Source organism: Gasterosteus aculeatus, chromosome X (genome assembly GCF_964276395.1).
Source record: "Gasterosteus aculeatus chromosome X, fGasAcu3.hap1.1, whole genome shotgun sequence".
NCBI lineage: Eukaryota > Metazoa > Chordata > Actinopteri > Perciformes > Gasterosteidae > Gasterosteus > Gasterosteus aculeatus.
In genome coordinates, this window is record NC_135698.1 from 21,664,675 (window position 1) to 21,689,726 (window position 25,052).

Here is a 25,052-nt window from a genome sequence, read left to right on the forward strand (position 1 = left end):
TTTACAAATGGTGCACTTGTATCTGATTCTCGATGTACAATCCAACAGTAATGCTCCTCATTCAGGACGAGCATTAAAATACTTGACCATCCATTTCTTTACAAGCTACACTGATTTTAATAGGAATTGTACAAAACAACAGATCATGAGCCGGCTTAGACGTCGCTTACGTCTATTCTGTTCTATGAAACTGTAGCAGACATGAACATCTCTTCAGAATAACAGATATTTTGCAATTTGTCTCTAACTGCTCATTGATCTGTGAGATGTTTTAGACATCCCGAGAGCAGCCGGGGAAGATGGAGACGTCTTCTGCCTCAGAATGGCGAATACAGCGATAGCACAAACAAAATCATCTGCTCCCAACTTGTACTGCATTACATCACTCGGGACAGCATCACAAAGAGCGATCCAACTTTCCTCGGCCATGGGAACAACACACTGGAATTTAGTTGGTGTCCTCCTTTAAAGCATGGCCAAGCTCCGCCCACTATCTACCTGCTGAGACTGTGCTGCTGCTCATGGAGCATTTTGTGCTGTCCCTTGGTTTAAAACACTGCTGCAGGTGTATCCGCTGGGCGTGCTCGGTGGTTCTCTGCACAAAGGTAAGTGCTCATTTCCCACTGCTCGCTGTCAAATGTTTGTTTGCGCGTGCAGGCTTGTAGTCCGGCCTTGTTTGTGTTTGACTGAAAGATTGTCAGCTATGCTTTGATGTTTATGCCAACTTTTGCTGCTTTCATGTGTATTTTTAAAGGTACCAATAGCTTTCAGTTTGGTCAAAGTATTTTTTGCCTCGCTTCCAATGCTGGTTTAGAATAATCACGTTTGAGTGTTACATATTTCCCTTGTGGTTATTTTACACTCGAAAGAGTCGTCTGCCGGCCCGCTGGTTGCCAGTTGATTTCCAGTAGTCAGTAATATTCATTCATGGCTTGAAGGATGTAAGCGCGACTGTAATCTTGCGCCCAGCTCATTGACATAATCATTTCCCGATAATATTGGCTTCATTCTCAATGGGCTTTTGGTTCCACACAAGATGTGTCGCTATGGTTGTGAATTTTGCCCACACCTTTCATAATAAACCAATCATAAAACTCTGAGCAAAGTGATCAGCTGTGCAGTTGTCCCCTTGTTGGTCCCCTTGGTTACTGCTGGTGTCTTCAATGTGCATCGGTATTTATTCAGTGTTTGGCTTGTTGTTTCACTCCTTTCATGCTGCTGATGAATGTTGCGAAAGATGAATACTCATGTTTTAGTATTGTGGTCATCGGTCAGGGCCTGCAAGGACTTCTCTTCTGGCCTAAATCGCATCAGAATATAAATAGAATTCTGATACATGCCACTTTTTTGATTGGATACACACCAGTTAGAGGCCGAGCTAAGAAACAAAATCTGCATCTTTGCCTGCTTGTTGCCATGACTGCATTCCTTTCGACATCCCATTCAAATGATCTCCACGGGGCATTTGCTTCACTGGGAACTCAACATGGCCTTTTGTCTCACACACACACACACACACACACACACACGGTAGGTGCATTTTGCCACTAGCTGAACAATCGTTGGGTATTTTCTCCGCTACAACCCGGAAGACTTTTCATCCCTGCGACTCAGCACCTCCAGCGTTTCTCCTCAAAGGTCTTTGCTGAGCGTGCTCCCCTTCCACCCAAGGTAGATGCCTATTCACTGCTTTTGCAAACATGTGTCACTATCTGATCCGGTCTCAGCATTGGCTAATTTGTGCGATTTAAAAAAAAAAGAGTGACTCTCTCCAAGTCACCTTGGCTTCAGTCAGTGTCAGTGGCTGCCGGGCCTGCTGTGTGTACACTATTTAATTATCTGCCTCATTTCCGCTCACTTGGTTTTTGATGCTTTCGTGCTGGTGATGAACTATTGACAGTCACTACTGCAATCTCGCAGTCAACATAATATGTGGCTTTTTATCACACACGAGAGCAATTCAGTCATCATTTATGAACACAAATAACTAAAAGGTGACAACTTTACTACTTTCTTTGGATCTCACTCTTTACTGTGTACAGCAGCTCTGCACTGATGAGATATTTAGTCATGATGTCTTACATTTAAACACTTTGTACCGGGTGACACTACTAATGCGCAGTCATTTATTCCTGGTCTTTGAAGGTTTGGACAAACCTGGGGCTGGAAGCCGCACAATAACGAGCATGGGACCCATTGGGTCTTGGGGCGCTGCAGGGCTGACAAAGAGCAGATTCTGTGGAGCTCCAAGGCGATACGGACTTACAACCTCAGTGAAGTGCCCGAGCAAGGGGGAAGCAGAAGAAATCCTCTTTCTCCTTCCTGCGAACACGGGACTGAGCTGGCAGCAGTACAAGGCCGGGATAAATGGAAGTACATCACAGTAGAGGGGTGAGATTATCCGGGTTCGGATTTGGATTGGGACTTTGAGGAAATGCTGAAGGTGGGAGTAGAGACAAAGTTCTCACCTAAGCTACTGCTGGCTGGTGGAGAGCGCTCCACTGAAAGATGAGAGAAAAAGCTGGAGAGCTGTAGAACATTTTCCTTCATATCGTTTCTTTTGGTCTTATTTTCAGAAAAAAGTGTGTGTGTCGACATTAAAACGAGTGTTCGTAAGTGTAAGGTATCCGGCCGTCCACAGTTCATTCCAAAGCGATGCGAAGAACGTCTGGCCCGCATGTGGCAATAAAAGCAATTATCTGCGCATGATTAGACATTTTTTTGGAATTAGAATTCCCGTGCTGATGCATACATTAATAAGCCAAAACAAACCGCTTCGTGGGTGTACATCTTGAAATATTTCAAGGACCAATTAAGCCGTCTTCTTAGCTTTCTGGAGTGCGTGTAAGCGGAGTTCTCCAGGGCTCATTGGTACAGCTGAGCGTGTAAAGCTCATGTCTCTGACCCCGTTACACTGCTGCCAGTGCAGTGGAGATTAGCATTACATTGCTAAAAGAAATCGTAGCTTCTGCCGCACTGTGCTGATTGCTAACGTCCTCTGCTACATTAGCAGCCTCTCAAAAAACGCATCATTACATTTTCACAACTCTTCCCGGCTTTTGTCTTATGCCGCGACATTTCAAGTCATTTCGAGGTAACAAAATACACGGTGGTGCACAATTTTCTTTAGTTTTTGCTTTCTTTTTTTCTGTTAAGCCAGTTTTTTATCACACAGAAATATCTGCTACATGTGACGGGGGTACTTTAAAGTTGATGGGATGACTTGATTTATGCATTATCCTCTTGACCCTCCTGCTACGCAGCAAATCATAGTTCAGCCATATTCTTCACTTTGACGGTTCCGTGATAAACGTGTAACATTCAACAAACATAAGATTCAACACCTGTAATCATATGCAGCAAGACCAGCAATACAAACGGTACATGCAGGTTTAATACGACCAGCATTAGAAGATGTCGTTTACGATGTACAAAGTCGCAGGATGTGAGGATGTTATTTTTTTATACACACATGTGGAAGGGAAAATCTGTGCTCAGAATATGAAAACCTGTGAATCCAGCAAAGTGTTTTAATTTAACTCATTCATTTCTTTTATATATGACGCACACGTCACAACAATGGTACAATAAAACTGTTCATTAAGAACACACCCACCTGAAGATTAAGCAAAAACTAGAAATGATCTTTTGGAAATCCTTGGTTTTTGATATTCGAGTTGCATGAATCTGAAGCAGATTCCTCAGCCACTACGGACGCGTATTCCAGGCTGTAGCTTCTTTGGATAAACTGAGGTCAGCTAGTCGTGTAATTTGCAGAACTCCGATAGCATTTCATTAATTTACTCACACATTTTCTCATTCACAATTCTAATTGGTAGGATGTATTTTTTTATACTTGCCAATTGTTAATATCTGTATGTAGCCAATTAGTGGTGCTTTGATCTTCATCGTGAACCAATCACAGCCTTTTCTCTCTGGCCACCGATCAGATGCTGGTTGGAGATTTCCAGAAAGACAGTGGAAGTTGAGTAAGCCTCCTAATTAGCAGGGGGGAATGGTTATTTCATGGTTATCTTTAAACATTTATGTTCTTAGAGTCCTGCTGTCAGTGTGGGAACAAGGAAGCTACATTATGTAACGGCCTCAAAATGGCCCGTGGTTTCTTTTTCAGTCGCCATGGAAGTGATCAAATAAACATATCCGCTCCAATTGAAACCTCCAGGAAGCTCCCGGAAATGCATCAGGTGCTCCTTTAGTGATTAAATAGCTTCTTCCCTTGGCATGAAAAATTCCCTGTGAACCTAAAAATGCTCAAAAATAAGTAAATTACTGTATTTGAATTGTAGAAACGGTTGCTTGAATTATTTATTCATGACAACATCATTAAATGCATTGACGCAAAATAGCCCTAATTATTCAATTCCTGTGTTTTTGTGAAGGAATGTCATGTAGTTTGTTGAAAACGGGGAGGTTGCATGCATAACAAAGCAGCAATATTTCCATAATGGGACCTAAACTGCATTAAAAGGGTTATAAAAAACATTACCAGAGGAAGACAGTGACTTATGGGGAGACTCAACACATAACATCTGCAGCATAACTTATTTTTACCACCTAAAATCTCAAACTGAAATAATATCAGGCCAAGGGGGGATTGCATTGTTCATCATAGCCTTCAGTGCCCGAATCGAATTTACTTATTCATGTAGACACGCTTAGCGTTTGTCTTTTTTACTTTTACTCAGCCAGGGAATTCTTGACTGTATGACATTGTCTAACCCACATTACAGAGTTACTGCACACTTAAACATTTCAACAACTGGATTTCTGTGGTGTAAAACGACTCAAACAAATGTAACATTGAAATCATCCATAACCCTGTGTGACCGGGGCAGCTGGCCGCCTGGCCGCAATGAGACAACGCCACTCTGGGACTTTCACCCAGAGAATACCAAATATGAATATTGGTTCTTATTTTTTTAAGAAAGGGAGCAGAGAGGTGAATTTCTAGTTTTAAACAGTATCCAGTTTTATTCATAGGTAAGCTTCACGTTGGTTAAATAACAGTCTCAGTTTAAAAATAAGGCTTTTATTAAAAAATATCTTCTCTATGCTAAAAATGTTGCCACACTGATGTGTTTTACCAGCACAAGGTGACTGTATCAGAGAGGCCTAAAGGGGAGTGAAGGGAAAGGGGCCACCACCAGGTACCAGGAAGGATAAGTCACACACTGCAAAGCAAAAGACACAAATTAGAACACACAAATATGAAACATGCCACATAAACTAAGAATGAGGAAGCCCTATAAACCTGTGAATAGCCCACCTGTACCGGTGTTGAGGACCCCAAAGTAGGACTCACTCCAGTTGGTTTACGAAAGAAAAAAACACTAACTTGACTGGGGAGAAAACAAACTAACCAACAATTCATAATCAAAATACTAAATCAAACCAGGGAACCATAAATAAAAAATATATTTGCAAAGGGGCAAAAACAGCAGTGGCTGGAGCTCGTCTGCTTCTGGTGCTGTAGCTATCACTTCCCCGTTCCTGTGAATTGCACATTATACAGCCACGCATGGCGAGTGCTGCACGGATGGGATGGGAGTAACTCAGTAACTAGTCCCCTTTAGCGTGCAGTCCTGCACCTTGACGTAGTCGTTCCTGAGACCAGTGTGGAGCTGGGAAAACCTACATTTAAGGGGAACCAGGTGATCAGGCCTCACCTGTTGGGAATCACTAAAACAGGTAGAGGGAGGGGGAGCTCTACCCATCACACCTGCAAGGCAAAAATACCACTGTTCATAATTAATAGCTTTAATTCCTTCTAGTCGGACCTCCTCCTCCCCTGCAAGTCAAAGAAAACGATGGTTTACAGCTTGGTTTTGTCCGTATGTGCGAGCGGCTTGTTTGCACCACTCGTTGTTTCTCATGCCCTGCAAGTAGATCTTGGTTTGAATTGATGGTCAATAATCTTGATCAGAACAGGATCTTCAATCAGTGGCTTGGTGGCAGGTCATCTGAGGCCCTAGATGGAACTGATTCTATGGATCATGCAGCCACCAATTAATCTGGGGGCCATTGCATCTGGACAGGTTCTGGCAAACCTCTTAAAGCCGGACAGCCGGCCGACCCAGAAAGGATTTTCCAAAGAACCTGTTTTATGGTAAATGTTCTGCACCCAGCTGTAGTTTTTGGGGAAGTCAAAGAATCCTGAATTTAGATTAAATATAGACTTTGTATTTGAATTACTACAAACGTGGAATATGGCTTTCTCACCAATCTCAATGGGAATGACAAATTGGATGCATACTGGAGAACTTTCTATTCCAGCCATGGATAACTCTTAACTTCTCTGAAACGCCCTGTCAGTGTAACCGCTGTGGTTGTGCACCGCTTTGTCCTATCAATATTAAAACAAAGCCAGACAGCGAGCCATCGGCACCACTGCGGAACGCTAACAAAGTTAGAAAGTTCTGACTCTGTCTCCAGGTAAGATCACAGATTGCATTGATCTCTCATTCACACAGAGGAACTCATGATAACGCCGCCATGCCTGTTTTGTTTCCATCTATAATGCCGCAGTGTCAGCGAGTGTGTCTGCCTGACTCTTGCATGCTTTCAACTTAGATTGCAGAAGCTTTCACAAGATCTGTACCCCCCAGCATCTGCCTCATTGTTCGTGCGCCTCTATTTTATGTGTTCTCTGGCACCTAGCAGTCAGCAGAGATGGAAGGGGGGGTAAAAATATCCTGTCGTTAAATTAATGGAGGAGTGTTGTCCACAGAGACAGAATTTACACGGGTCTCAACGACAAAGACAAAATTGTCACTATTTATACCTGCAGGCTAATGAATGGTGTGGATGCCAGAAGTAAAGGAGTGAGAAAAAAATGACTTCTTCTGAGAATGTTTATAATCTTAATATGCAACAATTATCAAAGCACTGCGCATAGGAACAAATCTGATGTCTATACTTTAATATATTACTCTGATGCCATACTTCTATCCAATTACATTTTTATTTTACTGTACTGTGTGTATATTATATATATATATATATATATATATATATATATATATATATATATATATATATATGACACAGAATTGAATTAACAAGACAACAAATTATAGATTCATGAATTCTAATTTTATTCATTGTTCATAGTCTCAGGTAGGAAATTCATAAACTACTCCAAAAAATCAAACATATAGATCATCCACCGGTGTCCCATTTTTAAATTCAGCAATAACTGCCCAAAAATAATCATCTGTCCTGCTGATGCAGTGTCTTCATCTTCAGCTGTAACAATAGACAAGACAGCAGTGCACAAGTAATAAAATGAAATGAAATGCTAATGCAATGGGTTAGCAGAATAAGGCTATGGGTTAGTATAAAATAAGAACAAAGTTAAAGTTAAAAATATTCCATCCATCCATCCATCTTCAACCGCTTATCCGGGGTCGGGTCGCGGGGGCAACAGCTCCAGCAGGGGACCCCAAACTTCCCTTTCCCGGGCCACATCTACCAGCTCTGACTGGGGGATCCCAAGGCGTTCCCAGGCCAGTGCAGAGATATAATCTCTCCACCTAGTCCTGGGTCTTCCCCGGGGCCTCTTCCCAGCTGGCCGTGCCTGAAACACCTCCCTAGGGAGGCGCCCAGGGGGCATCCTCACCAGATGCCCAAACCACCTCAACTGGCTCCTTTCGACGCAAAGGAGCAGCGGCTCTACTCCGAGCTCCTCGCGAATGGCTGAGCTTCTCACCCTATCCCTAAGGGAGACGCCAGCCACTCTCCTGAGGAAACCCATTTCGGCCGCTTGTACCCGTGACCTAGTTCTTTCGGTCATGACCCATCCTTCATGACCATAGGTGAGGGTAGGAACGAAGATTGACCGGTAGATCGAGAGCTTTGCCTTCCGGCTCAGCTCTCTTTTCGTCACAACGGTGCGGTAAAGCGAGTGCAATACCGCCCCCGCTGCTCCGATTCTCCGGCCAAACTCACACTCCATCTTCCCCTCACTCGTGAACAAGACCCCAAGGTACTTGAACTCCTTCACTTGGGGTAAGGACACATTCCCTACCTGGAGTAGGCAATCCATCGGTTTCCTGCTGAGAACCATGGCCTCAGATTTAGAGGTGCTAATCCTCATCCCGACCGCTTCACACTCGACTGCGAAACGCTCCAGTGAGAGTTGGAGGTCACAGACGGAAGATGCCATCAGGACCACATCATCTGCAAAAAGCAGCGATGAGATCCGCAGCCCCCCGAACTGTAGACCCTCCTCCCCCCGACTACGCCTCGATATCCTGTCCATGAAGACCACAAACAAGATTGGTGACAAGGCGCAGCCCTGGCGAAGGCCAACCCCAACCGGAAACGCCTTCGACTTACTGCCGAGCACCCGAACACAGCTCTCGCTTTGGGCGTACAAGGATTGGATGGCCCCAAGCAAGGACCCCCTCACCCCGTACTCCCGCAGCACCTCCCACAGTATCTCTCGGGGGACCCGGTCATACGCCTTCTCCAAGTCCACAAAACACATGTAGACTGGTTGAGCATACTCCCAAGCCCCCTCTATGATCCTGGAAAGAGTGAAGAGCTGGTCCGTTGTTCCACGACCAGGACGAAAACCGCATTGTTCCTCTTCAATCCTTGGTTCGACTATCGGCCGAACCCTCCTTTCCAGCACCTTAGAGTAGACTTTACCCGGGAGGCTGAGTAGTGTGATACCCCTGTAATTGGCACACACTCTCTGGTCCCCCTTTTTAAAGAGGGGTACCACCACCCCGATCTGCCACTCTTTTGGCACTGTCCCAGACTTCCACGCAATGTTGAAGAGGCGTGTCATCCAAGACAACCCCCCAACACCCATTGCCTTTAGCATCTCTGGACGGATCTCATCAATCCCCGGGGCTTTGCCACTGCGGAGTTGTTTGACTACCTCAGTGACTTCCACCAGGCTAATTGACGATGATCCCTCCTCCGCCTCCAGCTCCGCCTCCACCACAGAGGGCGTAGTAGTTGGATTCAGGAGTTCCTCAAAGTGTTCCTTCCACCGCCCGATAACCTCCTCAGTCGCGGTCAACAGGGTGCCATCCTTACTGTACACAGCTTGGATGGTTCCCCGTTTCCCCCTCCTGAGGTGCCGGATGGTCTTCCAAAAACACTTTGGTGCCGACCGAAAGTCCTTCTCCATAGTTACCCCGAACTCCTCCCATACTCGCTGCTTTGCCTCCATCACGGCAGAGGCTGCTGCCCTTCGAGCCTGTCGGTACACTGCAACTGCCTCTGGAGTCCCACCGGATATCATAACCCGGAAGGCCTCCTTCTTCAGTCGGACGGCTTCCCTGACCACCGGTGTCCACCACGGAGTTCGAGGGTTACCGCCCCTTGATGCACCTAAGATCTTGAGGCCACAACTCACCGCCGCGGCTTCAGCAATGGAGGTTTTGAACATAGACCACTCTGGTTCAATGTCCCCTACCTCCACAGGAATGTGGGAGAAGCTCCGCCGGAGGTGTGAGTTGAAAATCTTTTGGACCGGGGCCTCCTCCAGACGTTCCCAGTTCACCCTCACTACACGCTTGGGTTTACCGGGTCTGTCCCGAGTCTTCCCCCATCCTCTGACCCAGCTCACAACCAGATGGTGATCAGTTGACAGCTCTGCCCCTCTCTTTACCCGAGTGTCCAGAACATGCGGCCTCAGATCAGACGATACGATTACAAAATCGATCATTGATCTTTGGCCTAGGGTGCTCTGGTACCACGTACACTTATGACCATCCTTATGTTCGAACATGGTGTTTGTTATGGACAATCCGTGGCTAGCACAGAAGTCCAGTAACAAACACCCGCTCGGGTTCAGATCAGGGAGGCCATTCCTCCCAATCACGCCTCTCCAGTTATCTCCATCGTCGCCCACGTGCGCATTGAAGTCTCCCAGTAGGACTATGGAGTCCCCTACAGGAGCCCCATGCAGGACTCCATTCAGGGTCTCCAAAAAGGCCGAATACTCTGAGCTGCTGTTTGGTGCATATGCACAGACAACAGTCAGAGTTTTCCCCCCCACCACCCGAAGGCGTAGGGAGGCGACCCTTTTGTCCACTGGGGTAAACTCCAATGTAGCAGCACTCAGCCGGGGACTTATGAGTATCCCCACACCCGCCTGGCGCCTCACACCATGGGCCACTCCGGAGTAGAATAGAGTCCACCCCCTATCCAGGAGTTTGGTTCCAGAGCCGAGGCTGTGCGTAGAGGTAAGCCCCACCAGATCCAACTGATAACGCTCCACCTCCCGCACAAGCTCCGGCTCCTTCCCCCCCAGAGAGGTTACGTTCCACGTCCCCAGAGCCAGCATCTGCCGCCCAGGTCTGTTCCGTCTAGACCCCCCACTGTCACTGCCACCCTTGTAGCAGCGCACCCGACCCCATCGGTTTCCCCCACAGGTGGTGAGCCCATGGGGAGTAGAGTGTTGGGCTGCCGCGTCACTCCTTCGGGCTGTGCCCGGCCGGGCTCCGCGGTAAACCCGGCCACCAGACGCTCGCTGTCGGGCCCTCCATCTGGGCCTGGCTCCAAATGGGGGCCCCGGGCTTCCTCCGGGCCGGGTAACTCCTTCCCTCTTCCGTTTTTTCATGGGGATCTTGAACCATTCTTAGTCTGGCCCCTCGCCTGAGACCACTTTGCCAAGGGTAACCCTACCAGGAGCACAAGGCTCCCGACAACACAGCCCTCAGGTTCATAGGGACACACAAACCTCTCCACCACGATAAGGTGACGGTTAAAAATATTATAAAAGTTAAATATTGAAAATAAAGTGCACTATCGAACAATTGACCAAGTGACGAGTGACGACAAGGTGACAGTTAAAGTGACGTGTGCAGTATGAGGGGGAGTGACCGGTGGAATGTTAAAGTCAGTCAGTGGGGGACCGGCTCTGTTGATGAGCCCGACTGCCGACGGGAAGAAACTGTTGGTGTGGCGGGAGGTCTTAGTCCTGATGGACCTCAGCCTCCTGCCAGATGGAAGGGGCACAAACAGGTTTTGTCCGGGGTGAGAGGGGTCGGCTACCATCTTTTTAGCTGCTTCAGAGACCTGGAAGCGAACAAGTCCTGCAGGGACGGCAGATTGCAGCCGATCACCCTCTCTGCAGAGCGGAGGACACGCTGCAGCCTGCCCTTGTCCTTGGCTGTGGCTGCAGCGTACCAGACGCTGATGGAGGAGCAGAGGATGGACTCCATGATGACCGTTTAAAGGTGAACCATCATCGTCTTTGGCAGGTTGATAATTTGTCCCTTTACAACCACATCAATGTGGTGCTACCTTGGATAGCTAGAACTGGATAGCTTTTTCACCCTTGGTGAAATTGTTCACAACAATAGATGTGACCTACAGCTAAATATCTCTAACAGGGAATAACATCATGGTAGCCAGCTGGTCTAATACTTCCTTGCTTATTGCATATTCCAGAACATACGGAAGCGGAGTTGCACCTGAAAAACGTAAACCCAAGAGAGGAGCTATTTTCTGTGGTGTTTTTGATGTTGTGTTTGTATTGTTACCAGTGTTGCTCCAAGAACAAAAACCATGTTTCACAGCAAGAATATTGGCGGCAAACTGCTAAACAACATTCCCACAACCCAGAAGCTGCAAATTGAGCTAACTGCAGTCACCCACTTTCCTTCAACAATAGACCTGTGCTCGCGGTCTAGTTCATTTTGAAAAATAAATAAATAAAGACACAGGTGTTGAGGGAGCACAGGCTCGGTGTAATGCTTTTATTTAACTACACGGCGACCTTAACGTGTTGCAAGCATCGGCGGAACAGACTTTGCACCACATGCCACAAAGCATTACAAGTGCATGCGTGTTGCCACTGGCACAGTTGTAACTTACACTTGTACGTGATGCAGTTATGATAGTGGGTGCAATCCCAGAAGTAGTAGTACCAGTAGTAGTGCAGTTTGACACCACAGATGTGGTCTTTGTATCCGGTCTCCTGAGATGTCCTGAGATAGCCTGAGAGGACCTTGAGCTGAGTAGTACGGATAAAGGGAGATATAAAACTGATCACAGGCAACTGAGGATGGATGGATGGATGGTCAAACTAAATGCTGTGATGAGAATAAACTCACGATATTTCATGGAAAAATCCACCTGTAGTCTTGTGTTCTTCTGTCCTGTGAAATGTTCCCATTCAGACTATGTGACTAATCCCGTTTCCTTCATCTCAGCAGTGACCTATTATGCCGTTCTCATAATAGCATAAAATGACTAAATTCTCTAAATGTGTAATCATCTTGTTGTTGCAGTGACCCTACTAACCTCCCTCTTACGTGATTTATCTTTATCCTCTTTTTACAAGACTGCGACTTCTTGGGACTAATCAGGAAAAGGATATCCTGCCAATGATGTTCACAAATCCCTTTTTAAGCAGCTCGTGAGATCGTTTGAGCTCTCGCCAAAACAACTATGGAACTCCCTCTGAGAACCACGCTGCCAAGGTGCGCCTCCCCCGGACCGTTTGTGACGCAACGCTCCTCTCTGAGGCGCAATGATCTAACTGAACCGGGCAACTGAAGTGACGGCCGCTGACAAATGAGGGCCAACATCACAACGGGTCCACAGAAATAGTCTCCGGCTGGGGAATCGGGGCAGGGTTGTCTACATCTGAGTGGACAGTCTGTGTTTGCGGCCCTGCTTCCTATCTGTGACGTGGAGGTTGTCTCTGTCTGCAGAGCGGCCATGACGGGGCCCTGAGTGCCAGATGGCGCAGTCTCATAGATTGCGTGGATGAGTGAGTGCGTAAGGAAGGCAACTGGAGGTGTGACGTGATTGAATGAAGCAGACTTTGGTTGAGCAACTACATTGCATTACTGTGTCATAAGTGGAGCTGAGTCAGCAGCTGCTGCTTCTCCTTTCATAGATTATACTACCATGTTCTATGTACTGCACCACCTCAGAGTTTTGACTTGGATATAAAAACTTTTTGAAGGGATGATACTTCACTGGAGATTGCAATTAAAAATAAGTGAATCACATTATGACTTTTGTGCCTGGGTGGTTTTAGAAAAGTAGCACACAGCAGGCCCTTTGCCAAACAGGCCGGGGGGGGGCATGGAGAGGTGTGGTTGGGGGGGTAGTTTGAAGCATCAATGGAATGCGCAGCAGAGATAAATCAATATTTGCAGGGTGGATGAAAATTCCCTCGGCTTCTGCTGCTTTCCTCACTGGCTCCCCCTCATCCAATGAACTAACTCCACTGCTCTTTATCATCGGCAGGGAATCGGCAGTGACTGTAGAACATGCTGGTGGGAATTCACATGATTGTGCACCTACTTCACACCATATGAAATGTTCTATTGTACCCGTTTGTCTGTGTGTGCCTGTAGCTCAGTGATGCGTTGTCGTTGCTGTTACTTATAGAGCTGATGAATGAAGGCCAACCTCCCTTCCCCCGTCCAGGAGCCTTCGGCCACCTCTGGCAAGTTCTTCTGCTGTGTATTGATGTAAAGACCTGGAGACCAGAGTCGCCTGTGCCCTCTAACCCTGCCTTCAGTGTACGGGAGGCAGTATTGGTGATTTGCTGACTCGTACCACCGTATGAAGTATAACCTTCCTGAGTCCTTAGAAATAAGCGTATTAATCCCAGTGTGAATGGAATAAATACATGACTTTGGATAAAGTCATCGTAGTGTTTACAACAATTCAAAGGCCTTGCTAGATAATCAGCTCTCGTTCTTCATTGGTAATGTTGTCAGTGGGTGTGTGTCAACTTGTGGTTGGGATAGAGGGTACAGGCTAGTGGGGGGGCTTCGGTATGTTTGGCCAGGAACACCTTCAATGGCAGCTCTCGGTCCTGTCCAATGTCTGTAAAAACATCTCAAATCACGCTTGTTTAGTTCATCATATTTTGTTGTTTCTTTTAGTTTTTAAACACAGATGTTTTAATATATGAAATGTACAAGTTGTTTCTTCAACTTTAGTTAGTGGTGGCAGAAACAGGACAATGTCACAGTTGGTATGTTAGTCGTAAAAACTGCAATGTCGTCCACATTTTACATAACATTTGGTCTGCTTATTATTAAGGAGGGAGGTCTGTATTGCATTGAGCGAGGGTGCGGCCAGAAATCCATATCACGGTATTTAGAAAGATTCTGACGGTATCCTGGTATGTGACAGTATCGCTTTTTCAAGGGAACACATTAATTCATTGACCCCCAAAGGGACCGCCAGCTGCCCAAACAGCTGTTTGCCGCGGCCAACTTGCTGGCCGGCGAGTTAGCTAGTTAGCGTGCTAGCTTGTTGTGGCTGCTAGTGTTGCTGACAGACTTAGGTCGGATTTTCCAAAACCAAAAACCCTCCAAACAGACTCGGCTCCTCTGTTGGGCACAAGTTGTGTTGGTGCCTCTCTGGTCTCTTTTCCGTGTTTCCATGTAGCAACAGAGTTACTTCTTGTTGTGAGCTTTACCCAGCATGCAGCTCGGCGGGGTCATTTTTAGAAATGTGCAATTATTAGTGTTACAAATTGTTTGTGTCACAAGCTGTTGTGGTGTTTTACCCTGTTAAAGAGTGTTTGTTGTGGGTTATTCACAGGGGTGGAAGACACACACACACACACACACACACACACAGCCCCTCCGTGCACACCACGTCTGTCTGGCATTCTTTTTTTTTTAGCAAGCCCCACAAAATGCGTTGCTCTGACAGAAGTTGCAGACTTTGAGCATGTAGGCTGTAACTACAAGGGTGTGGAACGTGTACTACAGCTAGTATGTAAGCTGTAGTACACATAGAGTAGTACCCCCATCAGCCCCCACACATTGACGTTGGATCTGCGGGAAACACTAACCACAATTTAAAATAATATTCAAACAGTCAGATTATTTTTCAATGTAAATTGTTATTGGCTGTCAGATCGCGACGCGCCAATTATTCTAAGACGTAATATAAGCAAAGGCCAACTCGCTGCTGCAGCAGGAAAATGTTTCTGGAGGTAAAATGCACAGCGTGTAAAGAGTGGACTGAGAATTTGGGAAAGAAGCCAAAATAGAGACCGAAGTGACCATGGAAAATAAGGAACAAAAGACGGAGGAGGACTGCCCGTGGCCGTAGCTGGAGTTACGATGGCCGATCTCCCACAGGTCCAGACCCCCTGGTGGGCTGGCAAACTTCCGTTGTGTTTTGAGTGAACGTGCAGCGTTTCTCTCTTGCATGTGTTTGGAAGTTTGCGTCGCGTGTGCGCCGGTCGTTTTTGTGATTGCAGCGTTTTACTGTTGGATTTGTTTTGCCGTTTGCGATGCGTTTGCACGTGTCAGACACCGTAAAATTGCCTGTAATTTTTCTAATATTGTCGTCTGAGAAATGTGCTTTGAATTAGAATTTTCTACAGGTGAATTGAATGTCTGCTATTGACGATGCAATAAAACATCCATCGGTTAAAAAGTAATTTGTACTCTTGTACTTTTTGAGAAGAGTACTTTTAGTACTTGTAATTGAGTAAAATGTAAGTAATGTAACAGTACTCTGACGTGTAATAAATTCTGCCGCCTGCCGAAGAGCAACGTCAGTTATGTCACGCTATGAACAGTACGTGAGAAGTTCATACCGTACGGAAATCTTACACCGTTTGAACTGGTACACCGCTCAGCCCTAAGCGAGGATACTTTATTAGCTGCTTGTGCAATTTGAATTTTCACATTATATGACACATTAAAACATGATAACCTAGCCGTCCCTTTTCATCATAGAATAACAAATGACTAACTTTAGAGTCGCCCTGCACCCAAATCAAACTGCCGCCATCGAGTCGGTGCACCACAGCGGTGAATCACCCGGACCTTCTCGTGTGAAACGTCACCTGATTCCGAGTGCTGGCCCGTCGTTTTTCTCGCTCCAGCTGGTGTCTCCACCACACACCATATGGATCCGCTCGACTGAAGACCGTTTATCCTTTCAGCTGTGACGGATTCCTTGCTGAGCGTTCACACCCTTTAGCACCAGTATGGAGGCGGCACAGTGGCTCAGTGGTTGAGCGCTGTCCTTTCACAGTAACAAGGTTCAGGCCTGGTTTCTCTGTGGACAGTTTAATGTCCACCAGGTCTGCTTCCACCGTTAAAAGAGCAGTAATTGATTTCCCCACGTAGCTGAATGTCTCTGGCTCGCCGTGTTTGCTCCTTGAAGAGCTGCTGCTCCCCCGTCCATGACTTTGACCCAAAGTATTCTTGGATGGAGTAGAAATAACTGGTGAAAACCACAAGGGGGAAAAAAGGGAAAGTTTGAGGAAGGTAGACTCATCTGTAGAACACCTCTCCCTCCTGTGACCCATAGTTTGTATTCAGAGCCAATGAGAAACAGACCTTCAAAATACTATTAATAAATATAAAACTGTTAAAGTGTGATAGAATAATTGTTGCTATTGTGAGATGCATGTACTGGTAAAATATATTTTAACATTGTTTTGTGCTAAAGCCGTGTCTCAAGTGTCCTGTATTTGACCCTGATGTGCAAAGAGCAGCATGATACCAAATGTTGCTTTGCAGCTGTGTCCTGAGAAGGGAGGACGGTCGACTCGAGCTCATAGACGCTTCAAAACAAAGGACTCCTGTTCATGGCCGAAGTTCATATCTTATTCGTTACCGAAGTTCCGGATCCACATTTTTACTTTATGTCGATTAATTATGATTTGCACCGGCCACTGAGGAGGATCTTGTGTGTGTGTGTGTGTGTGTGTGTGTGTGTGTGTGTGTGTGTGTGTGTGTGTGTGTGTGTGCGCTACCCTCAGCTTCACCTGGGTTCTTATCTCAACCTGCTTTGCAGCTTCTCGTAACTGGCACGGAGAATGTCCTCCACATGTGTATAAAAACTCTGCGTTTTCACTGCTCGGAGACGTCATTACGCCGAGCGCTGAGAGACGTGCTGCTGTGTTGGACCTCCTGCTTGCAAGCAATAGATAGAGCCAGATGTCTGCGGAGAATTGCTCATGTAATCTTTTTCTCTTCTAAATAAATGTTAACTTTTGACTTTAATTGATCAACGTGCTGCGATTCTTCTCATCAACCAACTCGGGGGGATCGGAGATCCCGACACTATTAATTAACTAATGCATTAATGTGATATTAACGCATTAACATGCAAGATGTTGAAATCTCTCATTGAGTAAAATTACTCACGTAGGCCTTTGTTCCCATTCAATTTTCAAAATGACTTGGTATTGAGTACCCACAGTCATGTAATGATAACATATGTAATAACTAAATCAATAATAAGCTTGAGAAGGTGAACTTGTATTGGTGGACTGTAAAATGAACTAGATAAATCAATGAGAGCAGATTAGACAGACGTGCTTGAAAGATGAATTGGACGCTCAAAAGTAGATTCACCAAACCGCCAGTTACACGTTTTCACAGACAAGTCAGTCAGTAATTACAATATTAAAACAGCTGTATAAATGTGGACGTTTTCAGCAACTTTCTTGTATAATTTGTCACTTGTAGCAGTTGGACATATTTCCTACCTATTGAACCATTGACACGCAGCAGCGGGCATGACGGGACGTGGGATCTGTCCCGACCGGGCGACGTCCAGAGGGAGGGAGACGCAGACGGTAACCAAAAAGAACGTATTTATTCAGATCATTGGCAGAACAATCCACACACGGCGGCGACGAGGCGCCGAGCGATCGGCCAGGAAAAGGCCACCGGGGCCACCGGAGTCTCTCGTTGGCACCCAGGATCCTGCCATTATGGAGAGACGCACACAAGTAATGCAGCAGGGAACCGTCACAGGATCAAACAGGTGTAAAGACCTTTATATTTTTACAGCTTTTTCTCCCTGTTGGAGCTGTGGTTGAAACACAAATGTTATTAGCAACGTGATGTCAAGGATTTAAGCTGCGTCAGTGTGACCAGTAAAGTTCAAATGTCATGCTTTTTAAATACAAACGCAAGCGACGTAACCATAATTAGTGTTACGGCTCGGCCAGCCAGAGAGGGCGAGCCGGGCGATGTTCCACCCGACCACACCTGAAGCCGCTCTGCAGCTCGTTGGCTGCTTCTGTTGGAGTTAAGTTGGAGGACTCAACGGCTCGTCGCGAGTTCGTGCCCCGTGTCCGGAGATGTCGGCCGTTGTTTGGAGACTTCCCCATGAATACCTACGAGAGACTTTTCCCTTTGGATTATTGAGAGTGAGTTTTCCTTTTTTTCGTAGAACTGAGGGAGTTTGAGTTGTTTCTTTTGTTGGAGGCAGTTTTTGGTTTGTTCCTCGGAACCTTGCGCTCTTTAATTCTTGTGAAAGAATAAACTACGCCGTGTTTATGGCTGAACGTAAACTCTGTCTGGTGTCGAAGACCAACCACAACAATTACATTCTGTTCTCGGCCTTGCTTTTCACTTCCCTGACTCGGAGGCAGTTTGGATTCAAGTAGAGTTGATTCATTCTAAATGCCATACAGCTCAGGTATTTAATAAAAATACATGTATTTATACACGGCTATTTGACTAGATCAAGTTTTGGTTGTAATGAAGTCCTTATTAACTGCATTTCGTTGCCTCAGTACTTGTACCCTGTGCAATGACAATAAAGTTGAATCTAATCTAAAAATCTAATCTTATTAAGAAGTTGCTATTCCTTAAGCATGGCGACAATATGATCAGTCTGTCCTTGTCCCCCAATAATTGCCGGTAGACAGATACCCACAGTAAAAAAACCTCTGCATTTTCCACATACACGTAAAGGCTTTTCATGGGTGTGACCGATGAATTATCTTTCGTTACGTTGGGCTTTTTACAGCAGAGCAGCCGAGGGCCACAACGCGTCAAAACAAGCCATGTTAAAGTAACAGGCCTGTCGTCAGGGAAACGTTGGCTTTGCCTGAGCAACGCTCTAATTATTATTATTTTTTTTATCTTGTTTAAAATGTATTTTATGCGATCTATTGCCACTAATCCAATAAAACAAGATGCAATGTAAATGTTTTCATGTGACCATGATTTAAACTTAATTTCAAAACTAATCATGGGGTGGATGAGCCAGTTGACAAAACACCTTTTCCCCAATAAGAGAGATTGAATAAGAGTGCATTTACGCTTTTTTTAAAACACTGAATTAACCATCAGTATAAACCTCCCAGGGATGTGGTCAATAGATGAGTAACACGCAATAAAAACGATGCAATGACTAATTAAGAAAGTATCATCACATTTAGAATAATTCAATACCAGCGTACTATCAAATGGGCAGAATCATTAGAATTCAAGATGAGGCTTTCATCACGGCATGGTGCCATGACAATGTAAGAAATGATCAACTTTTGGATTTTGCTGCCAACATCTTCTCCATTCGGGGTCATGCCCCCAGACTCCCCCCAACTTGGCTGACATCAAAATATCCCTGTGGAGCCCCTCGCTTGGGCTTCTTGTAGCCCAAGCGAGGGGCTGATCACCTGGATCCCAGTGATACGGTAGAGTGTGTTTGAGATTCTGTTTGTCCAAAAAGAAATGACCAGGTCTCCTGAGAGAGCCATCATAGAATGTCAAGACCGATTTCCCATCAGCCAGCAGTAGATGGGATGAAGTGCCAACTCTTGGACCTGATAAAGCACAAAGGCTATGCAGTCCAGTCAAAGCAGTAGAAACGTACCCGGATTAACAGAAAAAAAGCAATAATACTTTGCCTCATGCTGCTGTCTACCTTGCTCTCCAATCCCTATGAGGGACTGAGAGGAAGCATACAAAATGACATCTGTGGTCTCTCTCCGGAGTTCGGCAGATGTGGTCCAGAATTTCTCTGTAGAACTCAAGCATGTGTGGATTTGTGTTGCTTGTCTTTTTTGTGGTGTGTGCTAAAAGTCTTGCTAGTGTGCACCAGAATGTGCACCTTGACACTGTCATCATAAAAGATATCACTGATTAGATGTTTATGGGACCTCCCTGTGGGCCTTTTATATGGAATGCTTCCATGAATATCTAACCGACCTCCAGCTGGTGTGGGACACAACAAGAAGAGAAGTGTAAGGCCTAAGTGATAATTGAGATGTTCCACAGCAGCTCCGAGCTGCCTCGATGTCAGCTGGTAAGGCATCTTTACACTTCAGTTTTTACAATGAAAAATACATTGTAAAGGACATAGGTTGATTAAATCACTATCAAATATCAAATGAACCTAACACCATCTCTGCACTAATATGCGGGTACGATAATCACCGGTTTCATCAAGGAAATATTTGAAACGGTCACAAAGAAATTTAAAACAAACGATACAAAACGGCTGAAAAGCATGAGGTGATCCATGGTGTCACGTTCTGTTACTGCAACAGCAGCGGCGCTGAAGTCACTGAACATTGGACCTGATTTGAGGAAACATTTAGGAAACTGCCGGGTGTTGCGTGTCGATTCCATTGTATTTGAAACATGTTCACCGACTCAAGAGTTTAACTCGCGAATCAATTTGATTCTCATTAACAATCCAATAGAAATGCCCATCGTCGTTGTCACAGCGCTCTAAAGCTCTTATTCAACCCACATCCGTCTTTAATCATTTTCTTACCATAACACACTCATTCATAAGGTACACACAGCTAGTGGTGCCGTAGATCCGACCTTCATGAACACCCTTGAACACAAAGCAGGAACGTCCAAACCATTGCGTTGCGGTTTGGTGCGACCGCACGTTTCAGCTGCAGGGCGGAATCATAACAACTGTGGATTTCGGCCTTTTGTGGAAAATGTGGTACTTTTCTGCATTTTCCGTGCCTTACGTTGCCCGTGGTGGCCAGCGAGCTGGGGGGAAGACAGGTGGCCGGCAACCTGGTGAGAGCGGGCCACTCCGGCTTATGACGGTGAAAACATGGACAGGCGTCGTATTAATCCAATTCCACGGCCGTAATGTGGAAAATCCAGTGTGAGCTTTATATGGAGTAGCCTCGGGCAGCAGAAGCCAGCAGTGATTTCAAATGGCACAAAGGCACCGGGCCTGAAATGCAGCACATAGATCTCTGTGGCTGCCTGTCTGCCATCCTCTGCCCCTCTCAGCATCACTCGGCTTAATTTCACCTTCCTTCCAATTTGCCGTCTCGTAATACTCTGATGGCCTTTCTGCTCATTTCTCTGCCTGCAGTTCCCTTCTTTGATCTTCCCCTCACAACCCGACAGCCCGGGCCGTTACGACCCAAATCCATCCTCTTTTCCCCCCGCCGATGATTCTGGTGCTCATCTCGTTCTTCTCCACTGTCTTTGCTCTCAACAGAAACCCTTCAGGAGTCTTCGGAGATGTTGCTTGACTCTTAACGGGGGGTGAAGGAGCAGCTAAAATAATATTGATATGTACTTATTTTTTAATGAAGATGCTGCGATATTACTGGAGGATTTTATAAGGTTTGCGATCAATATCAGAAACCTAATTATTTTTTCTGCGCTATGCTGAAATGTTAATATTGAAATCCCCCAACACTCACCAATCAACATTTATTGCCAAAATATGTTAGACATACGAGGAATTTGAAAATGGCGGTAGGTGCATATCTTCAGACAGACCGATATCAAATGGCATGTTCAATTTGCAAATATACAATTTAACTTCACGGCATAAAATATAAGGTTACGGGCATATAGAATAGACAATTTAAAAATAAAGGGTAAGAAGGGATTTAAATTAAGTGCACAAGCGATAACCATACCGTACACAACTGTTGTGGGTGTGTGTGCATGTGGAGTGTGAAGGGAGTGACCGGTGGGATGTCAGTCGGTCAGGGGGGGCCGGGCTCTGTTGATGAGTCTCTCCTCTTTACCACATTTTGATGTTTGCTAACACACATTCAATGTCAGTAAAGTATCACTGCTTGACACCGCCGGTTCAGCAGGATGTGGCGTTGGCGTATCGTGGGCGTGTCTGTGTCACTGCAGTGTGTGTGTGGTACATGCAAAATGGCGCCTGCAGAACTACGCCCCCCTCCTTTCACCTGGCGCCGGCCATGGACTGCAGGTGCGTTGGCCTGCTGCTGCTCTTTCCTGTGCACATTCGTTTTTTTCGTCTGGAGAACATGACTACTTTTCTCGTTGCTGTTTTTGACGTGCACAATAATATTTACATACGAAGGATTCGATCGCAAACACGCACCAATATCGGCGGTTGCTTTTCAGTGTAAAAGTTAATGGTTAATGTTTACTTTTGGGCAGTGTTTCAAAGGAAAAGGACAGTATCGCCTAGTATTTTCAATAAGCATGACTTTTGACCGCCATCATTACATTTATTTCCTCGTCTATTGCTGACCACTTGACGCTTTGCAAAGTTGGAGTGTCCTCACTCCTCATTCTCTCACTTCCTTCTCCTCTGCTAATAGTTGCGCCCTTTCGTATCTCCCGTACCAATAATTGCGGCGCCTGAGGTGCTGAGCTTTAATGTGTGAAGATGGAGAGCAAGAGAATGAGAAGAAAGATAGAATGAGCGAGGGAGACGAAATATAGCTGTTACCCAAACCCAGCACAGACCCCCCCCCCCCCCGTGTCTCCTCCCCTCATCTTTTCTCATTTCGATTGAAAGCGAATGTCCCGGTGTCACGTGCCGCTGCCTCATGAGCCCCATGCCAGCAGCGCGGTGCTTCTCATTTCATGGTGGCGCCAAACAGGGAACACACAGACACAAATGAGGGCGGTTAATGCATTCCAAGCGCCTTATCTCCATTGAAAGATGACATGCCATTTCGTTGACACCGCTCCTCCATACAAGCAGACAACATCCCGGCTCTCCCTCGCTTACTTAGATTACGCACTCGGGGAGAACTAATGCAATGTCTGTTGTCCCTCGCCAGTGGACCAGAGTGAGCCTATTAAAATCACATCGCTAGTTGCCTTTCTCCACTATGTGCGCCTCATTAAAAGCCTGTGGCGCCATTAAATGAACAGGCCCGAAGACAATGCTCACAACTCCATTATAATATCTAAAATGACCCCCTAAACACCACGACCAGTTGTGTCAACAGGCGCTGACGGGATTCATCAGCAGCATCATACTGGAGCTCGTTCCCAAGAGAAGCTCGGAGGAAAAGCTGCAGTAAAGGTCACGTGAAGTGAAGCGGATGGTTACTCAATGGGTACGGTGGCTTTTAACGGCGTTGACGGAGGAGCGCCGGGTCCTTTTAACGATGCACAATGAGGAAGCAACTCGATTGGTTCAGACGAACAGAAATGTCACCCCAACTGAATCTGTGATCTAGAGATGAATTTATTCCTTTCCATCAGTCTCTCAAACATTAAAGCGACAGCCTCGCACGAATCTGTTCAGGTTGCTTTAAACTTTACACAGGGATTTATTCAAGGATTGAAGAATAAATGCGTCGGTAACCTGACTTTATTTTTAACTTTGTAATCCCTGCCCATTGGAAATGAGAAGTGATTGAGAAGACGTATGAGCCTGCATATTACTGCCCGCACGGCGGCTGCGTAGGACAGAAATAAATAATGCATTGTGACGATCAGGGTTTGACCAACGTGTTTTCATGATATGTATTTTATGAAATATTCCTTTCCTACGGTGCAAAACACTCATTGTGTTCATATAGCAGCGAAGTTACTCAAATTATAATGTTGTTAAATGACATAAAGCACAAATGAGTCGATTCCAACTCCACTTGTATCATTTTATTTATAGTCAAGCTTTCATCCCCTTTAATTTTAGACCACTTCAAAATATTGATGACCTTTCATTAAACCTGGTTCACTATTCCCTTTTTTTAACCTCCAGATGCTGCCAGGACTGGTTTCTGATGGGGGGGTTGGACAAGTCAATGCATGCACAGCTCATCCGCTTATCGACAGCTCGCAGCGTTGCCCCAGAACTCCATCAACAGTGTCACGGACCCACAAGAAGGAAATTACCAGCTGGTTGTGGACAAGAAGCTTGTTGGACGATTGCAGGCAAAGACGCCGGAAACTTTGAAGTGGAAACTTTGCATGTTTCTTGAATGTTATGACAAAATAACTTTTTACCTTTATTTAATTTTCCTTTAACCCACCGCAGAAATTGTTGTGATTTGATTTAAAATAATGTACAATGGAGTGAACACCACAACAAATACAAAAAAATAGCAAACCAATGACTCTAATGTACTCTGACCTAACGGAGTGCCGCCTTAACCACAATGACACAAATCCAACTCTTTATTGCATAACACCAGAAGAACACAATGAACACAATAAAGGCCATGAAGCTCGCAGCGGTGACGGGGAAACAAAAATCACCCGCAGTTCGATTGAATGTGCCGCGTTGACCCGGAGGGCGTTAGAAAGGTCACCAGGTGTTCTTCCATATTCGAGGAGGCCACCTGTGTCAAGCAAAGTACATTGTCCTTTACTCAAGAGTCGAACTTGAATAAGTCACCAAAGAGCATCTTGTGTTGATGAGGGTTAGTATTGTGTATGAGGAACTGATACTGCATGTTTTCAATGGTTTCAAATAATGGCCATTTTAAATTGGGAGAGATCCAAACTGAAATGTTTCCCTTGAACCAGCATCGGTATTACTCATTATACGTGTCATTTTGTTATGTATGCTATACTATGAATTATACCGAGTAATTACAGATCGAATCATAAGCATGAAGTCAAATGATTTCTCTCCTTTCTCTGCCGTTATCATTACCATGTGTGCATTCGCTGATATTTCTTCCAGTGACTTAACGTTTGGCCGGATAAAATAAACATTCTAATAAGTGCATGAGAATGAACATATTAATATTTGCATTGAAATGCACTGAAACATGTTTGTTACAGTACAAAACTCTGCATAGGAATGATTCAAAGAAACTAAAGAGAAAAATAATGTCAAAAATGGCAGGAACCTGGAAAAAGACTCAATGGCAGACAATACACAAGCTCCCAATTGGGTTTTATTTCTGAACATTACAAAATATGTAGTGTCCTCTACATCGCTTGTTCCCTGCTGGCCATTCTCAGGATTCTCTCCAGCGGCCCTCCGGTCAGAGAAATGACTGCGATAAAATGTCATGATGAGAACGGAAAAATGTCACTCTTGTTAGTATTGAAACGTGACTTGAAGTTTAATTCTTGTTTGCGCTGCACACACCACAACGCACT

At 45.4% G+C, this 25,052-nt stretch overlaps 1 long non-coding RNA gene across 1 annotated transcript; it reads left to right on the plus strand.

The window, feature by feature from the left end:
• Positions 1 to 1,472: 1,472 nt before the first annotated feature.
• On the plus strand, positions 1,473 to 24,482 carry LOC120809781 (uncharacterized). Its single transcript, XR_013451190.1, has 3 exons — positions 1,473 to 1,671; positions 2,146 to 2,391; positions 23,701 to 24,482. It is a non-coding gene; the product is annotated as an uncharacterized LOC120809781 (long non-coding RNA).
• The last annotated feature ends 570 nt before the right edge of the window (positions 24,483 to 25,052 follow it).